The 12,649-nt window shown below is 48.5% G+C and overlaps 1 protein-coding gene across 3 annotated transcripts in view; it reads left to right on the plus strand.

Moving 5' to 3' along the window:
• Positions 1-762: 762 nt before the first annotated feature.
• LOC102449994 (transmembrane protein 45B-like) overlaps positions 763-12,649 on the plus strand; it is a 37,565-nt gene continuing 25,678 nt past the window's right edge. The window contains exons 1-2 of one of the 3 annotated variants that reach the window (XM_075916489.1): positions 763-900; positions 1,431-1,517. The gene's annotated coding sequence lies outside the window, so the exon portion shown is untranslated. Of the gene's footprint in view, positions 901-1,430; positions 1,518-11,483; positions 11,617-12,649 lie in introns of those variants that run through there. The other 2 variants (XM_075916488.1, XM_075916490.1) reach the window with 2 other exon arrangements.

The following is a 12,649-nucleotide window of genomic DNA, read 5'->3' on the forward strand; positions in this document are numbered from 1 at the left end:
CCCTCCACACCCTGCTGGCAGGGGGAAGGAGGGGGACGAGGCTGCTGTGCAGCGCTGGTGTCCCCATCAGGTAGTGAAATGTCCAGTAGGGCTTTCCAGGACATTTCACTACTTGATGGGGCGCCAGGACAGAGCATTTACATTCAGGACAGTCCCAGAAAAATCGGGAGGTATGGTCAGTAATTCTAGTACAAAGTCCTCTGTTGCTCTCCAGAATACTGAAGCTGCCTAGTCGTAGTATGAGGGCCAGTGGGAGCATGGGGTGGGGGGCAGATGTCTGCAAGCCCATGGCTACGTGGAGCCACCTGCGCCCTCCCCTCCCCATCTGTGCCAGGTAACTGCCCCCCTCCCCTGCCCCCATCCTCCGGCCCAAAACATGCACCCGTAGCCCCCTCACTCATCCCCAGCTCTCCCCCACAATCTACTCCCCTCCCCCCAAAACACCAGCTTGCCCTTGCACCGACCGCACTCCCCCCTCCTTAGCTGAAGGAGACGGATCCCTGCCTTCCCCTCCCCGAGCTGCTTTCCCGGCTTGCTCCCCCAGCGCGCAGCAGCTTCCCCCGGGACTCTGGAGAGCTGCGCCGGGCAGCGGGGCAGGACAAAGCCGGGCTGGATGGCTGCGGGGAAAGGTGGGGGCCGGGCCGAGCGCCTCCCGAGACGAGCCACAAAGCCCAGGAGGCTCCCCCGGCAGCTACTGAGCCGAAGTTTTGTTTCCTTCTCCCCAGAGGGGAAGCGGGGCGGGGCCCGGAGCCGCCACAGTCCCTCCCTCACCTGCGCCCGCTCGCGCTGCGTCAGCCGCTCGCCAGGGTCCAGAGCGGGACAGGTGCGGAGCCGGAGCGGGACAGGTGCGGGGCCGGAGCAGCAGCAAGTGGGGGCGACGGCGGAGCCGAAGGAGAGCTGGTGAGCGGAGACTTGCGGGGAGAACTAGGCACCGGCAGGGGCTCTGCGTCGGATCCAGCGGCCACCCTGCGGGATGGAGAAGGGGGCCCGGGGGCTGGGAATTTTCCCATGTTCGGAGGAGCGGGACCTGAGCCCGTCTCCCTTATCCCCCGCCCCGCCCCGCCCTCTAGCAGTCTGGGGCAGGGGGAGCTGCGGGAGGCTGCGTGCAGCGCAGAGGGGAGGCTTTGCCCAGGTGACTCTCACACCGAAGCCTGGCACCCTGCGGGCTCCACTTTCCCTATAGAGGGCAGCTGGGGGCCTGCGCTTGGACCCTCCCCGTCCTGAGCTTCAGAGAGCAGCAAGGAAAAGAGCAGGCAGAGCCGGGGGTGGGGCTGCTATCACCGTGAGCCCTGCGCGGGCCCTGGGCGGGGTGTTTGGGTGGCTAATCCGGCAGGTGGAAAGGTGAGGGCGCAGTGTGTGTCGTGGCTGCAAACTGACCCTGGCAGCCAGGAGCGGCGTCAATAACCTACAAGAGGAAACTTCTTCGTTAGGCGGCTGCACTAAGGTCTGTCAGGCGAGTGGCAGTTGAAAGCTTTGGAAGCAGGGGAGGAAAAGACCATTCCTCAGTGACGTTAGAGGTAAAAGGATACCCACTGCCCTTGGCCCCTTCAACTTGTCGATGATTTTGCTCTGTCCCTGGGCCCTGGCTGTATGAGTCTCTTTCTTTAATTCTGATTATTCTGCTCGGTCTTCAACCAAACCAACGAGACAAAGCCTTTCCTTCCAACACCTAGAATAAAATCGGAACTACATCCGTATGTTACAGAGCTGTGTGAAATGCATTTGTCCTGGGCAACACTGTCCAGCAATGTGTGTTGTTCTTCTTTATAGTGAGTGAAAAGAAAACAAATGCTTCTAGGGCAAAGAATAGCAGCAAGATCACAGTCCAGAAACAGCTTTTATCAGAGCTTGATAGTAGTGATTGATTTGCTTCAGCAAAAATTCTGATAGGAACAATAAGGAAAGCTAAAAATTCATCCTTGTCCTCTATTAAAATTGATAATCAATCTCTTTTTATAGCATAAGGTACAAGGTCTGATATAGAGACCAACCCTAATTATGCACTGATCTGAAATGTTTATGCAAGAAAATTGCAGAGACTTAACCCCAGTAGCTAACAGCCTACATTTCTAGGGTAGCATCTATGAGCAGGCTACATGCATGGGCCCTCTTTCCCCACCAAATAAAGTGACTTTCAGGTATCAAACATGACTTTTTTTTTATTCTTAGGTCCTTTTTAAATCTAAGACTGGAAATTTTCGGAAGCAACTATAGAATGAAGGAAAGTTGCTCCACCAGTCTTGCAGATTTTATCAGCCTAATTAAATATAAGTAATAATGAAACTGTTCACAAACATTGTCATTTTTCCTGGATGCAGCTGGAGGAAAGAAGACAAGAAAACATCTGAGTGATAGCATGAAATTCTGCAATGGGGAATTTTAGCTTGACCAAGAGCACTAACAAACAAGGAAATAGATTATCAAGGGAAGAGGTTGAAATGCTTATGTGATGAGAGGTGTATGTGAGACTTTGCAGACAAATAGGACACCACCCTTGCATTCTAAATTTGATATTTGCACAGGGTGAATTTGCAAACAGGCAGTGGGTGAACAGGGGTGAACAGAGCAAGGAAGGAAACAAATTTAAGAACAACTTAGATTGTGGGAGTAGTTTTCTCCACATACCTCTTGTTGGTTCCTTTTATCATTTTTTCCCCTCTCTTGAAGCGGTGGGAGAGGCTCTCCATTTCTCTCTGTCTCCTCCCCATGTGTTGTCCCATATATGAAGGGCCCTGGACAAAGAGAAACCAAGCACTCAAGTAACATCTGGAATATAGCAACCAGATGGGTAAGGAAGGTCTCCTTTGCCTCCACTGCCTATAGTTGCCACTCCCTGATGATGGTAGGAAGAGGAGCAATATACTTCAGTGGGCTGTAAATAAGAAACAGGACTGCACTGGCCCGTGTGGGCTTGCAATCAATGAGGCAAGTAAGCCTGCCATGTGTAACAGCCTCATATAAAGCAGAGGCCAAAATGAGCTGGCTTGTAAACTAAGCTCTTTATCTGGAAGCTGCCATCTTTGCTCAAGAATCTTAGCTTTTGTTCAAGTGTTCAAATGCCGCCTTGGAGTAACTAATGCAGTAATGTCTGCCAGAGCCTGCAGACAGCCTGGAACAACAGCCCTGAGATGAGTTAAAAGTTGACACCTGTCCCAGTGGGTAATTAGAGCTGATGAAAATGTCCTTGCCAACATTAACTACTTCACTTTGCATGCTTTGAGCTACAAAAACTGTCGGAAAATTCTATTACCAAGATCTTTGAGGAGTGGCATCTCACAGTCACAGCTCCAGGGGTGCAATTTGGCTTATGGATAGAGTGTGGGAGTGTCATGTTACTGGATTTTGAGGGGAGTAGCCAGATCACTGCTACACCCATGGGGGTGGGTGTTTGCCCCAAAAATAGATACAAAGGGGGCCATGTAAGGTGTCTAACAAAAGCTTTCCTTCTACTGGTTCTGTATATACTATCCATATACTTGTATAGTGTCTGGGTGTGGAATTATTAATATGTATTCTGTGTCAATACTGGAAACTTCTCTGTTTGTGGCTGAGCAATAGACAAGGAATGCTCAGCCTATGGACAGGCTAATGAGCAAAGCTCCCGGGAACAATGGACCTCTGAAGGCCAAAGACACACCTGGCCACTGAACATGTGGCTGTCTCCAGCTTGGAAGAAGCCGGGGAGGATATAAATACGCCATGGGGCCAATTCCATCTTTGTGTTCAGCTTGGCTCTTCATCCCAGATGCAGCATTGCAGGGATCAATGAGCTGGAAAGAACTGTGGACCCATCCTGACATAGGATGTACACCAAGGACTTTTAAGACAGCATTTATAACATCTCTGCTGCGAGCCTGCATTGAGAATTGGGAGATTCGATGCATGTAATGTATGATACTTTAACAACCTTACTCTCATGCTTTTCTTTCTTTTAGTAATAAACCTTTAGATGCTCAGCGTGGTTTGTGGGTAAGATCTAGAGTGTAAATTGATTGGGACCTGTGGCTGGTTTCTTGGGACCGGACAGAACCTGTAGGTTCTAAAACCCCTACCTATGAGCAGGCCTGGGGCTGTTTGGGGTACGGAGAGAGCTAGGATGTCAGAGGGGTTTGCTTGTGAGGCTTCAGGCTGGCCAGGCAGGCAGCTGAAGTGCTCTGAGGGGCTGGTCTGTGGCCTATTTGGGAAGGGCTGCCAGTCAGGGGCAATAGAGAGCCCCGAGTTTGAGCAATTCGTCCTGAGCAGACACCCTCAGCGGTGCCCAGACCCGGCCTGGTCCGTCACAGGGAGAAAGTGACACAACATTTTCCCAGGTCACTGGTCATTCAGTGACTTGTTTATAAACACTTGGACAAAAAACAAAACAAAAACCTTGCAGCAGCACAGGTTACGGAGCATTATTCCTATAGAATATCTAGGACTCAGTTTGAAGCCTGTAAGGACTAGCAGTTCATCTAGTCTGACCATCGGTATCATAGACCAGGGTATGCACACTAACTCCAGCCATTAAAACTAAAGCCAAGTATCACAGCCCATGGGAGGCTATTATGGGCCACGGGCAGAGAGTCAGAGGGGCAGCAGGGCATCACTGCCCAAGGTTCCAGCAATGCCAAGGAAATAACTGATCCTGGCAAGTGACCTCAGTGTTCCTGTAAGTTGGGTGCCTGGGTGGCCACCCAAGATAGTCAAATGGGACTCCCAGAAGAAAGAAGGTCTTTCATCTGCACTAAGTGCAAGCTGGAAGGCATGAGGTGCGTAGTGTTAGGGATGGGGGTTCCACGACCACCACCCCCAAAAGAAGAAGATGGGTGGTTGTGGACGGGACTCCCTCCTAAGAGGGACTGAGTTATCCATCTGCCGTCCAGACCTGCAATCTCGAGAGGTGTGCTGCTTACCGGGGCTCACATTCAGGATGTGACCGAGAGTCTTCCAAAAGTGATTAAGTCTTCAGATCGCTGCCCCTTCCTGATTCTCCATGTAGGAACTAACGATACAGCCAAGCATGACCTTGAGCGGGTCACAGCAGATTATGTAGCGCTGGGAAGAAGGATCAAGGAATTTGAAGAGCAAGTGGTTTTCTCATCCATCCTTCTGGTTCAAGGAAAAGGTCTGAGTAGGGATCCTCGAATTGAGGAAGTAAATGCATGGTTGAGAAGGTGGTGTTGGAGAGAGGTTTATTTGACCATGGGACTCTGTTCCAGGCACAAGGATTGTTAGGAAGAGATGGGATCCATCTAACCAAGAGAGGAAAGAGCATCTTTGCGGGCAGGCTTCCAAACCTAGTGAGGAGGGCTTTAAACTAGGTTTGTTGGGGGGCGGTGATCAAAGCCCTGAGCTAAGTGAGGAAGTCGGACACTGGGAAGAATCACAAGGAGGAATGAGCAAGAAAGGAGTACCCCTGATTTGGATGGAGAAGGCAGGGCAATCAACTAGTTATCTAAGGTGTTTGTACAACAATGCAAGAAGCCTGGGAAACAAACAGGAAGAATTAGAAGCCCTGGCCCAGTTAAAGAACTATTATTTGATTGGAATAACGGAGACTTGGTGAGATGACTCGCATGACTAGAGCGCTGTCATGGAAGGGTATAAACTGTTCAGGAAGAACAGGTGGGGGAGAAAAGGAGGAGGAGTTGCATTGTATGTAAGAGAGCAGTACGACTGCTCGGAGCTTCAGTACTTAGAGGGATAAAAGACTGTTGAGAGTCTATGGGTTAAATTTAGAGGTGGAAGCAACAGGAGTGATGTTGTGGTTGGTGCCTGCTATAGACCGCCAGATCAGGTGGATGAGGTAGACGAAGCTTTCTTTGGACAACTGAGAGAAGCGTCCAGATCGCAGGCTCTTGTTCTCATGGGCGACTTTAATCACCCTGACATCTGTTGGGAGACCAATACGGCAGTACACAGGCAATCCAGGAAGTTTTTGGAGAATGTTGGGGATAATTTCTTGGTACAAGTGCTGAAAGAACCGACCAGGGGCCGTGTGCAGCTTGACCAGCTGCTCACAAACAGGGAGGAACAAGTAGGGGAAGTAGAGGTGGGTGACAACCTGGGAAGCAGTGATCATGGGAAGGTCGATTTCAGGATCCTGACCAAAGGAAGAAAGGAGAATAGCAAAATACACACCCTGGACTTCAGAAGAGCAGACTTTGACTCCCTCAGAGACCTGATGGGCAAGATTCCCTGGGATGCTTACATAAGGGGAAAGGAGTCCTGGAGAGCTGGCAGTATTTTAAAGAAGCTTTCTAAAAGGCACAGGAAGAAACCATCCGATGCTCAGTAAGAAAAGCAAATATGGTAGACAACCAGATTGGCTTACCAGAGACATCCATAGTGAGCTTAAACACAAAAAGGAAGCTTACAAGAAGTGGAAACTTGGACAGATGATTAGGGAGGAGCATAAATATATTGCTTGAGAATGCAGGGGAGTTATCAGGAAGGTGAAAGCGCAACTGGAATTGCAGGTGGCAAGGGATGTGAAGGGGAAAAAGAAAGGTTTCTATAGGCATGTTAGCAATAAGAGGGTGATCAGAGAGGGTGTGGGGCCCTTACTGGATGAGAGAGGTAACCTAGTGACAGATGATGTGGGGAAAGCTGAGGTACTCAATGCTTTCTTTGCCTCTGTCTTCATGGACAAGGTCAGCTCCCAGACAAATGCACTAGGCAACACAGTATGGGACAGAGGTGGACAGCCCTTGGTGGGGAAAGAACAAGTTAGGAACTATTTAGAAAAGCTAAACATACACAAATCAATGGGCCCAGATTTAATGCATCCAAGGGTACTGAGGGAGTTGGCAAATGTCATTGGAGAACCTTTGGCCATTATCTTTAAAAACTCATGGAGATTGGGAGAGATCCCGGATGATTGAAAAAGGCAAATGTAGTGCCCATCTTTAAAAAAGGGAAGATGGATGATCCAGGGAACTACAGACCAGTCAGCCTTACCTCAGTCCCCAGAAAAATGGAAGGGATCCTCAAGGAATCCATTTTGAAGCACTTGGATGAGAGGAAAGTGATTAGGAACAGTCAACATGGATTCATGAAGGGCAAGTTGTGCCTGACCAATCTGATTAGCTTCTATGATGAGGTAACTGGCTCTGTGGATGTGGGAAAATCAGTGGATGTGATATACCTTGACTTTAGCAAGGCTTTTGATACGGTCTCCCACAATATTCTTGCCAGCAAGTTAAGGGAATGTGGATTGGATAAATGGACAGTAAGATGGATAGAAAGCTATCTGGATGGTTGGGCCCAGTGGGTAGTGATCAATGGCTTGATATCAGGATGGTGCTTGGTTTCTAGTGGAGTGCCCCAAGGTTCGGTTCTGGGACCGGTTTTGTTCAACATCTTTATTTAATGACCTGAATGAGGGGATGGATTGCACCCTCAGCAACTTTGCGGATGACACTAAGCTAAGGGGAGAGGTAGATATTCTGGAGAGTAGGGATAGAGTCCAGACAAATTGGAGAATTGGGCCAAAAGAAATCTGATGAGGTTCAACAAGGACAAGTGCAGAGTCCTGCACTTGGGACGGAAGAATCCCAAGCATTGTTACAGGCTGGGGACTGAGTGGCTAAGTAGCAGTTCAGCAGAAAAGGACCTGGAGGTTACAGTGGATGAGAAGCTCGATATGAGTCAACACTGTGCCCTTGTAGCCAAGAAGGCTAATGGCATATTAGGTTGCATTAGGAGGAGCATTGCCAGCAGATCCAGAGAAGTGATTATTCTCCTTTATTCGGCTCTGGTGAGGCCACATCTTGAGTACTGTATCCAGATCTGGGCCCCCCACTATAGAAAGGATGTGGACGCATTGGAGAGGGTCCAGCAGAGGGCGATGAAAATGATTAGAGGGCAGGAGCATATGACCTACGAGGAGAGACTGAGGGAGTTGGGTTTGTTTAGTCTCCAGTTGAGAAGAGTGAGGGAGGATTTGACAGCAGCCTTCAACTTCCTGAAGGGAGGTTCCAAAGAGGATGGAGAGAGGCTGTTCTCAGTAGTGACGGATGGCAGAGTAAGGTGCAATAGTCTCAAGTTGCAGTGGGGGAGGTTTAGGTTGGATATTAGGAAAAACTCTTTCTGTAGGAGGGTGGTGAAGCACTGGGATGGGTTACCTAGGGAGGTGATGGAATCTCTATCCCTAGAGGTGTTTAACTCTCAGCTTGACAAAGCCCTGGCCGGGTTGATTTAGTTGGGATTGGTCCTGCCTTGGGCAGAGAGCTGGACTTGATGACCTCCTGAGGTCTCTTCCAGCTCTATGATTCTATAATTCTATGAAATCCTTCCCAACACCGCATATGCAGTCAATTAGATTCCAAGCGTGTTAGAAAGAGTCAACCAACCAAGTTCTTGGGAGGGGAAAATGCCTGCTGCTCTCTCTGGCCCTCCTTGTCCATTGTCCCATCTCTAGTTCTTGCTATTCCTGATGCTTCAGAGGAAGGATATTTTTAAAAATCCCAGAATCCAGTGGGGAAGGGAATCTCTACCTGACCTCTGCCGGTGGCCAGTTGAAACTGTGAAGCTCTTAGGAACATATGACCCCCATGGCTGCTGAGCTATGTCTCCGACCCAAATATGCAACTGTGTCATACAATTGCACTTGTATTTGTCCAGTATGTAAATGATGAAAACGAACTCATTGCTTGGGGCAGAAAAAGGGTGAGGAACTCCAGTATAAAAGGGATTTTGTTCTTTTTCTGTTAAGTTCTTAGCAATTAATTGCTGGCGATAGAGGTCTCTGCCTTCTGAGATCATGCACCTACAGAAATTCAATCTTTTCTTTTTATTTCTCATCTTTCTTTGAACAAGTATGCAGGTAAAGAATTGAGAGATCTTGAAAATCAGACCCCTTTTCCTAGTAAAGCACATGCTGAGATGAATGAAAATGTGAGAGAATAGGCAGCTTTGTTGAGGTCTGATTCCTCTGGCTAGATCAAATGTTCTCTAGTTAAGCAGGCCAAACGTATTTCAGAACTAGAACCAGCAGGGAACCGTGCTGATTAAGAGGGCCATTGTTCCATAAAGACTGAGCAAGATGTTAATATAAATAGAGAAAACTTTCAGATCCAAGTAAACTGGCTATTTGTTCAACTACACTGGCATTAGCAATGAGTATTACTGTATGTTGGAACTGTGCAGTCTTGCTATACACATTTAAGTGAGCAGGAGATGAAATAGTCCATTAAACCTAAGTGGAGTTATCTTTAGAAACTGAATCAAACTAGGTGTTTGCTGCAAGAGATGCATTTGCACCCAGTGGCAGGACAGACATAAATCCTGTCTGAGGGTATGCCTACACTATAGCGCTAATTCGAACTAACTTAGTTAATTCGAACTAAGCTAATTCGAATTAGTGCATCCAGACTTAAAAACTAGTTCAAATTAGCATTTTGCTAATTTGAACTAGCATGTCCACATTGAGTGGACCCTGAACTGAGGTTAAGGATGGCCAGAAGCAGTGCCGGCAGGGCATCAGAGTAGGACTTAGAGCGTGGAGCTGCTGTCTCAGGCTAGCCGAGGGCTGTGCTTAAAGGGACCCGACCCCCACCCTGGACAGACAATTCTCAGGGGTTCTCCGCTTGCAAAGCAGTCCTGGCTTGGAGTGCCCTGAGTGCCCACACTCGGCACATCACAGCACTCGGCCATCAGCCTGGCTGCACTTGCCACAGGCTGCCATCCGGGGGGGGATCAACCAGGGGGTTGCAGGAGAGCTTCCACCCCAAGGAGCCCGCAGAGCCACCCCAGTCCTCCCCATTGGGGGCTCGTACCCCATTCCTCCCTCACCTCCTTCCACTTGCCCCTCCCTAGCCCCCCTTCCTGATGTACAAAATAAAGGACACGTGTTCAAAAATAGAAACTCTCTTTATTGAACAAAACTCGGGGAGACTGGGAAAAGGAGGTGGGAGGGGGAAGAGAGAGGGTGGGAGAGGGGAGGGCAACTAAAATGATCAGGGGTTTGGAACAGGTCCCATATGAAGAGAGGCTAAAGAGACTGGGACTTTTCAGCTTAGAAAAGAGGAGACTGAGGAGGGATATGATAGAGGTCTATAAATGCAGGAGTGGTGTGCAGAGGGTGCATAAAGAAAAGTTCTTCATTAGTTCCCATAATAGAAGGACTAGAGGACACCAAATGAAATGAATGGGTAGCAGGCTTCAAACTAATAAGAGAAAGTTCTTCTTCACAAAGCAAATAGTCAACCTGTGGAACTCCTTGCTGCAGGAGGCTGTGAAGGCTAGAACTAGAACAGAGTTTAAAGAGAAGTGAGTTCGAGTCATGGAGGTTGGGTCCATGGAGTGCTATTAGCCAGAGGGTAGAAATGGTGTCCCTGGCCTCTGTTTGTGGAAGGCTGGAGATGGATGGCACGAGACAAATGGCTTGGTCATTGTCTTCGGTCCATCCCCTCCAGGGTACCTAGTGTTTGCTGCTGTCCGCAGACAGGCTACTGGGCTAGATGGACCTTTGGTCTGACCCAGTACGGCCATTCTAAGCTCAGGGCTCAGGGTCGGGGGTCTCAGTGGACCACCTTGATTTTCATGCAAACCTGCTCCTGGGTGGCCAGGCTGACAGCTCTCCTGCCCTAGATGGCCACTTTCCTGTACGTAGTGCGGAGGTCGTGGATGAGATCCACGATGTCCGCACTAGACCAGACGGGCGCCCGCCTCTTGCGGCCCCGGGCAGGCTCCTGGGAGCCGCCAGCCTGGTCCCGGGAAGAGGCGGAGGGCTGGATGGCAGCGGGTGGCTGCCTTGAGCCATGCCGGGTGCAGGGTCTGCTGGCTGGGTGCTGGCAGGCTTGCACCTGGCACGGGCACCGTAGCCAGCCCGTGCCCCTTTAAGGGCTCCGGGGCTGGGAGGGGGGCAGAAGAGTTTCCCTGGTGGTGCCCAGAGTGGCCACCAGGGCAAGCTGGGAAGGGCTAGCCTCCCTCTAGTTCAAATTAAGTGGCTACACAGCCCTTAATTCGAACTAGTTAATTTGAACTAGGCTTAGTCCTTGTAGAATGAGGTTTACCTAGTTCGAATTAAGCGCTCCGCTAGTTCGAATTAAGTTCGAACTAGCGGATCGCTAGTGTAGCGCCTATCAAAGTTAATTCGAACTAACGTCTGTTAGTTCGAATTAACTTTTTAGTGTAGACATACCCTGAGACTTTCCTGCTGCTTTTCCAGTGAAATGTATGTTTGAACTAAATTCATGTTGAGCATGGAAGATTTCCTATTATTCACTTGAATTAAGAGGCCAGCAATACCCTTATGATGGTTACAATGATCCTTCTAACACACACACACACACACACACACGCCAGAGGCACTGTTCTCAATCCCTGCATGGTACCATCGAGTGATACCAGCGTAGTTCTTGTCACATGGTCAGACAGTGAGCTAACATGCATGATTTATGTAGTCTGAGGAAGGGAGGGTGCACAGTGGATGTCTGAACTGTTTGTTATAATGACACACTGGACTTTAGACTTTATTTTTCAACTGTACACCGCCAGGAACCAGAGAGATTGTTCAAAGTGAAGTATTGACAGGTTCAAAGAAAAATGAATTCAGGGAAGATATTAGAGTGGAGAATCAGGTGTGCTGTGGATCAAAGGTGAACTTATTAATGGAATTAAACAGGAAATCAGGTAAGGACAAACCAACTTCTGAAAGAAAAAACAGCCTCCACTTTTGGGTGCCCAAGATGAGAAGCCTTGGGCCTGCCTTTCTCATGAGAAACTAAACACCCTCAAACTTCAGCTGAAGTCATTAGGCTCTTTTCACTTGTATCTTGTGTGGTAGTGCCCCATTGTGCTTGGGGCTTTACAAACAAGTAACACAGATTGTGGAGCACTAGGATTTAGATAATAAGCAAAAGGTGAATGAAGAGAAAGGGGACAAGGTAACAGCAGAGACAAGTGCATTCAGACAAGTTTGTATTCCCAGTAATCATGTTCCAGACAGGTTACTGTGCCCTATTCTCTGCTTCAGAATAAAGGCTCTGCACAGAAATGCTTGAGACAGTCTCCTGCTCTTTTGTGCTCACCTGAGCCTTTATTTACATTGGCACACAAACACTGCCAGCAGTTCTGTGCTGTGCAGGATGGGTCCAGACACATGATTGTTCTCTCAGGGTGGGTCAGGCACATGGGAAAACATTAGGTCTATCTTGGTGTGCTTAAAAAGACATTGAAGATAATTTTTTGAATCTCTTACTTTTGATTCAAGTGTCTTGCTTTTGGAACAGGTTGCGTGCTGGCTGTTTAATGGGGCAAAGGGTGTGCCCTTAGCTTTTCATGCCTTGATGCATCTGTGCATTAGTTAATTAGGATGAGGTGCATTCTGATAGCACCCATTTTATGGGGCACTCTTTTAATTGCCATTAAATGTTTTTTCATAGTTCAGCTGCTAAAGCGCTCATGCAGCCTCATTGTATGGTCATCTGTTTACCCAGAAATCTTATATTTTCAGCCAGCTCTATAGTTTATTCATATGGCTTTTTTATAGCAATTTGGGTAGGTGGTTTGTGTGTCTCCAAGAAAATAAAGAATCTTTTACATAAAACTGTTGGATTGTATCAGTGTTGCTGGTAAAGGATTCTCTCTTGCTTTATGTGTTTAATGAGCCAATATGCTTATTTGCCTATAATCTCTCCCCTTCAGCCACAGAGTGAAGCAAAGT

Source organism: Pelodiscus sinensis, unplaced genomic scaffold (genome assembly GCF_049634645.1).
Source record: "Pelodiscus sinensis isolate JC-2024 unplaced genomic scaffold, ASM4963464v1 ctg35, whole genome shotgun sequence".
Lineage (NCBI taxonomy): Eukaryota > Metazoa > Chordata > Testudines > Trionychidae > Pelodiscus > Pelodiscus sinensis.